The sequence below is a fragment of the Dermacentor andersoni genome, chromosome 8, assembly GCF_023375885.2.
Source record: "Dermacentor andersoni chromosome 8, qqDerAnde1_hic_scaffold, whole genome shotgun sequence".
Lineage (NCBI taxonomy): Eukaryota > Metazoa > Arthropoda > Arachnida > Ixodida > Ixodidae > Dermacentor > Dermacentor andersoni.
Window position 1 is genome coordinate 29013129 of NC_092821.1, and position 8380 is coordinate 29021508.

At 50.4% G+C, this 8380-nt stretch overlaps 1 pseudogene; it reads right to left on the bottom strand.

Annotated features, from left to right (window-relative positions):
• Positions 1-460: 460 nt before the first annotated feature.
• Positions 461-7758, bottom strand: LOC140212943 (uncharacterized; annotated as a pseudogene).
• Positions 7759-8380: the final 622 nt, after the last annotated feature.

An 8380-nucleotide genomic window follows, 5' to 3' on the forward strand; every position in this document is an offset into this window, starting at 1 on the left:
TTCGTCCACAGCCATCGGTCTTCCTTCCGTAACAATCTGTACATTGGTTCTGCTATAGATGACATTCTTCATAAATTTGCTGTAAAAATTGAGCAGCCCTAAGTATGCTCTTAATTCGGTTATATTTGTTGGCTCAGGAGCATGCAGGATTGCCTTCACTTTCTTTTCTGTCGGGTAGATGCCATCGGCGCTGACCATGTGCCCAAGGTACGAGACAGAATCTTGGAAAAACTTACATTTTTCCAGCTTTAACGTTATGTCATGCTCCGAAAGCTTGCCTAGCACCCGCTCGAGCATCTTTTGGCAATCGTGCACGTCCTGGCCTGCAATTATGACATCAATATAACAACCAACATTCGGAATACCAAGCAAAACCTTATCCATCATGCACTGGAACAAAGCAGGGGCACTGGCTATTCCATAAGGAAGTCTGTTATATTGATAGAGCCCCCTGTGCGTGTTAACCGTCAGAATATGTCTTGATTCTGGGCTCAATACCACTTGTTGGTATGCCGATGACAAATCTAAGACACAAAATACCTTGCCTCCACACAGTGCTGTGAACAATTCCAATGGTTGTGGTAGTGGTCTATTTTAACTACCGGATTTAGAGTGATTTCGTAATCACCACAAAGGTGTATTTGATCACCTTGTTTCTTTGGGACCAGAACCAGTGGAGTTGCCCAATCGCTTCTACTCACAGGCGTGATTTCGAGCTCAGCGAGGCGTTTTTCTGCTTGTTCGCGCAAAGAAAAAGGAAGCGGGCGTGCTTTAGAAAACACCGGCGTACAACCCAGTTGCAAAACAATTTGCGCCTCGAAGTTCCTGATGGCACCCAGCGATTGCGAAAACACGTTTGGAAACTTTGCGCGAATCTTATCTACTCTGTCTTCGCCGCGCACAATGCAAAGCGATTTCCAATTCAGCCGAAGCTTGTCAAGCCAGGTTCTTCCCAGCAATACAGGTAACTCGCGTTCGCGTTTTTTCACAACAACGATTGGTAAAACTGCACTCTGCCCTTCATAGGTCGCGGTTACATTGCATTGCCCTATAACATCCATTTTCTCGCCTGTGTACGTGTTTAGAACAACCCGAGTTGGTTCACAATGCACATGCGCAACCTTCTCTTTGTACACACTTTCAGGTACAACTGTCACTGCGGCCCCCGTGTTCACCTGCATTGACACTTTCTGGCCCTCCACGTTTACAGTCACCACATAACCGTTCTTCACAGATGTGTCCACTGTGCAGTTGTACAGAGTGTGCTCGTCTTCGTCTGACGATTCCATTACTGCATGTGCCTTCAGCTCACTTTTGCTCGTTCGACACATGGTTTGAAGGTGTCCAACTTTTGAACATAGCTTGGACGAGTAGTTTTTATACCAGCAATGTTCTGGCGCGTGTGTCTTGCCACAGTGGTAACATTTTTGTTTCTTGGTCTTGTTTCGCGCCGAGCTTTTACCCTTCGCTTGGTCACGGTCACTGCGCTGATGCTCGTTAGTTTTCATTTCCACTGCGTTTATGCTCTCCGCGCGGCTTCCTGCTTTTATTGCGGTTGTTTGTTTCGCGGCCAATTCGCTGTAAAGAGCTATTTTGCATGCCCTTTCAAACGTGAGTGCGTCAGCCGTGAACAACGCCTTCTGCGTTTCTTCACTTCGAATCCCACCTACCAATCTGTCGCGTAGAGCATCCAGGAGAAATGGCTCGAAGTTATATTGGCGGGCTAGGTGCTTCAACTCTACTACGAAGTCTTCGACACTTTCGTGGTCAAGTTGCACTCGGCGGTTGAATTTGCACCTTTCTGCAATTACAGACGTCTTCGGGCTGTAGTGGCTTTGCAAGAGCTCCTTTACTTCCGCGAAGGTCTTATCTCCGGGTAGCAACGGAACAACCAAGTTTTTGAGAATTTCATATGCTTCTGCACCAATTACTGTCAAGAAAACAGACAGTTTCTTCACTTCCGCTATCTCGTTTGCCCTGACATAAGGCTCAAATCGTTCGACATAAGATTCGAAGTTCTGAACCTTAGGGTCGTACTCGTCTAGTCTGCCGAGCCGAGACATGGCTTGGTAGGAGAAGTAAATGTGTTACTTGTTTGGATACCGGATCTCTTCCTAGCCTATGGTAGCGACGCCTCCGGTAGTAGCATGGCCTCGTTGAGCCGCCGCATCTTCGTTGATGGTGTCCAGTAGGCCCGGTCACGGTGATCCCATCCTCGTCACCAGATGAACTAACGCAGAAGAGCGACAACGGTCCAGGAGCAGAAAGGCAACTAACTTTATTGCTAAGAACGGCTTGTTCTTATACAGAAAACGCTATGACGTCACAGGGTCGTGTGGCGTCACTATATCAGAGCATAGTTAGATATCACAAGACGGTCACACACAAAGCTTGCGCTACGACACTACTGTACGGTGGTTAAAGGCGCGCCGGTTGTTTTGTTTGTCGACGGGCTTTCAAGAACTCCAAGACGTGGAAGCTTTTTTTTTTTCGTGGGGCGAACACCAAAAGGGCAAGCTACTACTTCAAGCAGGCCACGTCTACGACGGCAGAGAAGTTGTGCTGGCCCATGGTTTCGAAGCCGAGGGAAGATACATTCCGCAAATAACAGTAAACGCGCCTCCAAAACGCGTTACACTCGAGGTAAGTTTTGTTTGTTCGACAGGGCTGTATTACAAGTGCTCTTAAAAAATGTGTGCTTCGAGATGCCGATTTGTAGATTTTGATCACTACTACTGTTTTAGACCGACGGAAGCCGAAGAATACACACAGCTACCTGTGACTGCCGCGCTAGCGTGGCGGGAAAATGTGAACACACGGCAGCCGTTGCAATCTATGTACAGGAGTATAACTGCTGCTCTCGTACCAGTCAACCGCGAGCGTGAGGCGTTCCAGCATCGCGGAAAGCTTATCCGAAGCTCTCGAAAGTTAAAGTTCCGAGGAAGGAAAATAGTAATTGTTTTGGTCTTGCTCGCTAAGCAACTGCTCCATTATCTCCGAATGCTAGACCGCTCGGTGCTATTTGAGAACGATCGTTGATGAATATTTGTTTACTATTGAGCTCGCGCGGAAAGCACTGATGTAAGCCATGTCCTTAAGTTTTTCGGGGACGTAAAATCTTCGCCCGCAGACATGCTCCGCGTAGAAACAAACCGATTACCCAACGACGAACTCGCACCGCCGCTTCCGATCGCTGTGAAGAGAAACTCGAGCTTTTTGAGGGCTCCCTTTGTAGTTGGAAAACCACAGGTTACGTTTCTCAATGCCTGGTGGCATTTCTGTTTCGAGTTCTGTGCAGTCAATAATGACTCTATACATAATGCTCACGAAAGCTAGCTGGCATTGTCTGCTGTACAGCCAACCGTGATGGCCAGAATATCCAGGTTTTTGTAGCTGACTTGAGGTTGGGAAGAATGGATCTGAAATTGCGAGAAGCTGTCGTGCTGTGAACAGGAAATAATGTAGCTAGAAAGGAAGATGGAAGGCAATGTTTTAACTTTATCAAAAACAAAAGAAGCTTGTCTTCAAGTGAAAGCTCATTAACTCGTTGCGTTGAGGCTGGAAGGACACTAAGCAGGCGGGCAAAAATTTGAAAAGCCACAGCTGTTAATGACTGCAGTGCGGATTCATCATTACACAATGCTTTAAACCCAGCAAGGTAGGGCTGCTTATGCACCGGTCCAACACTTTTTTCACAAAAATAAATATCGCACAGGGTTCCTTGGTCCACTGTCGATAATGTCTTGTGGGATAAAAAACAGCTTGCAGTGCCATTAGACATCACTGAGAGAAAGATAAGCTCTCCGGTTAAACACCCCGGTTGATCTTCAGTCATTGTTGAGGCCTGCATTACAGAAAGACCAATAAACATAATGTAGCTACACATTTCCATTTTCCTGAAATTTCAATTGATGTAATCTAAGTCAGCATAATACCAAAACAAAAATGTTACATCCACAAGGTCACAGTGCAAAGATGTCATTTCAATAGCTTCTTCTGTGCAGAAAATAATCGTAGTCGCAGGTGATTCTGGGTGTTGCGGAGGATCCTGTGACCTTCATGTAACTTTTTTCTTTTCCCTTTCCATTTGCCTACAAGCAGCATGCAACATCAAAAATGACAATGACTCTCCACAGCTTGTCTTTAATTTCCACGTTTTTAACACTTCTGTGGTTTAAAGGGACTCCTGTGTACCTTTTAAGTGGTCTGCATGGTCCACGTGTTTTCTTCTTATAAATTGAAGGGGAAATGCTTGGATGATGTGATGGGTGACACACTTCATTGGCCTTGATATTGCCTACGAAATCCTTACTGCGTATCCTTGAGTTCTTCGATGGTAGCCAATCTGTGCCATCTTCACTGCACAATACAAATAAGAAAGAGACGTGAGGTAACGCGCACCGAAGGAGTACAACTTGCAGATCAGCGCGCTGACAGTGCCTATAATTGGATAAACATAGCTCCACGAACTCACAACTTCAGCTAAAGATAAGTACTGTACGAGCATGAGTACCGCGCAAAGGCTGCCGCCGATGCGTTCAACACGACCTCTTCAAACGTTTACTCAGGCTAGGAATTTCTTACAGAACAACGTGAGCCACACTTCGAAGATAAACGCTCTAAATTAAAGGCCGCGCGCAAACACTGTAGCGTAAAGAAAACCATAGTTCACGATGTTAGCGTTGCTGTAAGCATGCTGTGGCCCTAGTATCGTGTAAACGATACTAGAGCCAAAAGGGGAATTCCATGCTCGACCGACTTCGGTCTGCTCGCGCAGGCGTCTGTATTTGCGTTGAAGATCATTTAGGGCACGGCGAAAGCAATACGAGCTTCTTTTTTCATACAGTTGCCTCAACACTGTTCAAAAATACGACGAAATTCCTATTTCTTTGGTATAATTGAATAAGATTTACAAAGAACGAAATCTTACTTTTGTAGACGGACAAGCAGTATCCAACGCTCGCGCCGCTCTCACTGCTAGGGTCGCGATGGGAAGGAGAAAAACTTGATGCCTGTGAGTTGCTGCAATCGCTAATACACCTAACAACACAGCAGATTTTCTTATTTCGGCGTGGCTCCATTGCAGACGAAGCACAACAGCAAGACTACTGTGGGAAAGCGGCAGCGGAGCTGCTCTGACAGCCAGGACGCCAGGCTGCATGCCCCGCTCGCGCAGCCGTTAGAGACGCCCTTGTCGGAGCTGAGTCACATCTGCAGGGTGCCTATAAACGCGGCGGGCTTGCGTGGTGCGATGCGACGAAGGCGAGCCAGGGCCCGAACACTCTGAATTTAAACAAATGGCCCCAGAGAGCGAAAAAATAGACCGTGTGCCGCTGCTAAGAAAAACAGGCATAGTACACCAATTAAAAAGGTCGACCCGGAACACCGAGCAAGCCGCCGGCTACAGCAGCTGCCCCCGGAACACGGTCTTCTACCAGATACGACCAAGAAGACAGTCCAAGAAGATCGTCCAGAAACGACCAAGAAGACATCCCCAATGGCAGCCGCAGCGGCTCCAATAATTCTTCAGCAGCCCAGGGAACCACCGACGTTCTGCGGTTCCACATTTGAGGACCCGAAAAGCTGGCTGGAAACGTATGAGAGGGTCGCTACATGTAACAGCTGGGAAAGCGACGACAAGCTGCGACATGTCTATTTCGCATTGGAGGACGCCGCCAGGACGTGGTTCGAGAATCGAGAAGCCACCTTGGCGACGTGGGACCTATTCCGAAGCGGCTTCCTACAAACATTTACAAGCGTCTTGCGAAAAGAGCGAGCCCAAGCTCTACTGGAGACCAGAGCGCAGCTACCAAATGAGACGGTCGCAATCTTTACTGAGGAAATGAGCCGTCTGTTCCGCCACGCCGACCCGAAAATGTCCGAGGAGAACAAAGTCCGCCTACTGATGCGTGGTGTAAAGGAGGAACTTTTCGCCGGAATGGTGAGAAGCCTACCAAAGACCGTCGAGGAGTTTCTTCGTGAGGCGACGAGCATCGAGAATACATTGGACTTGCGGAATCGGCAATTCGACCGCTGCACCAAGCCAACAAGCTACGCCGGAGTTTAATTAATGGCCACCGACGACCTGCGCGAGACTATCCGAGCGGTCGTACAGAAGGAGCTGCAGAAGTTTTACCCAAGGTCGCAGTCCCAAGTGGATTCAATCGCTGAACTCATCAAAGAAGAGGTTCAGCGATCGCTTGGAGTCCCTGAGAAGCAACCTCAATTACCTCAGCCCCAGCCAGAAGCGATGACCTACGCCGCCGTCACCCGCCGTCACCCGCCGTCAAGGTCCCCCTCCACGACTGCGCCAGGGCCTTGTAACGCCGCAATTCCGTCGACCACTGCCACCACCGCCACCACGCCCACCCGTTGCCCAGCGCAGCTACCCAAGGAAGACAGACGTTTGGCGCGCTCCTGACCCCCGCCCGCTCTGCTACCACTGCGGCGAAGCCGGCCATGTGTACCGCCGATGCCCATACGGCGACCTGCGATTGTTAGGGTTCGCCGTCAGCGCACCGGGCCCTCGGGAAGGTGAACGCCCTCGTGGCATCGCCGACTACCTCGCCGCTACTCAGCGGAGCCCTCGATGGCCGTCGCGGTCGCCGTCACCAGGCCGCTACCTGTCGCCCCAGCGCCGTCCATACACTAGGCCAGCACGGGGCCGCTCTGCGAGCCCATATCCGGAAAACTGAAACCAGCAACCGATGGAGGTGCGGTTGCTGTTCGTCGAACTGACGAAGATCCTCCGCTGCCGATGAATACGTGTACGTATACGTACACGTATACGTATAGTGTACGTGAATACGTGACGGCGTCTCCTTGACATGTCTAGACGACATGTCAAGGAGACGCCGCCATCCCGGCAAAGTCTGGAAGCAAAGAATCAGCCCACGAAAGACGACCTGACGACGCCACGTATCAGCCACAGGCCAACGCGACGCAGCCGTGATCCGATGCCAAGACCTAACTGTAACGCAAGACAAAGAACCACTGACCTCGACGTGCTTCTCGACGGCCACGCAGTCACCGCCTTAGCAGACACAGGGGCCGATTACTCCGTCATGAGTGGACCCATCGCCGGCCAGTTGAAGAAAGTTAAGTCCGCATGGAAAGGCCCTCAAATTCGGACCGCTGGAGGACACCTCATCACACCGGCTGAAATCTGCACGGCAAGAATTACCATTCATGACCGGACTTACCCTGCCACCTTCGTTATCCTCCAACAGTGTTCACGGGACGTCATTCTCGGTATGGACTTCCTGAACCAACACGGCGCAATTATCGACCTGAATTCGAAGTCGATAACGCTGTCGAAAGATAAAGTGATACCGCCGGAGAGCTCTCGTACACCACACCTCGAGTGTGCTCGAAGATCAAGTGAGCATCCCGCCTCGCTCCACTATTGTTATTTTGGTCGGCACCGAAACACCCGCTGATGTAGAAGGCGTCATCGAAGGCTACCAAGATCTACTGCTCGACCGCGAAATTTGCGTAGCAAGAGGGATCGCTCGACTGCACGGAGGAAACAAGAAAGTGTTGCTGACAAACTTCAGCCAGGAGTTCGGGCACAGGTAGGGGAAGAAGAAGACCGCGTGTGAAGGACGAACTCCGTATGAGCTCCGGCTCTTGGAACACCTCACAGCTGATCTTTCGTTTCTACAACGTGCTTACCACCACCAGTCGACGGATCTTAACGGGTGAAATCTTTTGAGACCAAGACCTGCCAGATCCGGTGAGACCTCGGCCCTTGGACATTTCGAGGCGAGCAGGCCGCCGCGCTAGGCCTAACGTAGGCGCCGCGATTACGGCATGACAGCATCGCGTGCCGCACATGCCCACTGCACTGCTACCGTGACGATGGCTGCCCGAGACCCCCTGCCTGCTGCAGCATTGGATAAAACCACACCAGCCGCCGCTATGGATCAAGAACCTACTGAAGACAACGAAGACAGGACTTGGTTTCTCGTGGCCCGAAAGCGCAAGAAACAGGTCCAAGCCACTTCGAGCGTGCCACCCAAAACCGAACCCGCACAGCAGGACCACCTACATCTGACATTGCGCAATAAGAGCTCGCAGCTGCCCCCGCTACCGATCGACGACTTGAAAGTGGTCTTCCGACCGAGAGATGGACTGAATCTCGGTGAGTGGCCGCAGCACTCTATAGCCAGAGCTATAGGCACAGCGGCTCAATTAAACGAGAGCACGCTCCACCAGCTAACCATCCGCATACGCCGAGAGCAGAACGTCGCAGTGGTCAGCACACCGGACGAAGAACTAGCGGCAAAACTGCAGCTGATCAAGTCTATATGCCTGGAAAACAAGCAGTACGAGGTTCAGGCCTATGTGGCTGCTCCGGATGCTTCCTGCAAAGGAGTCA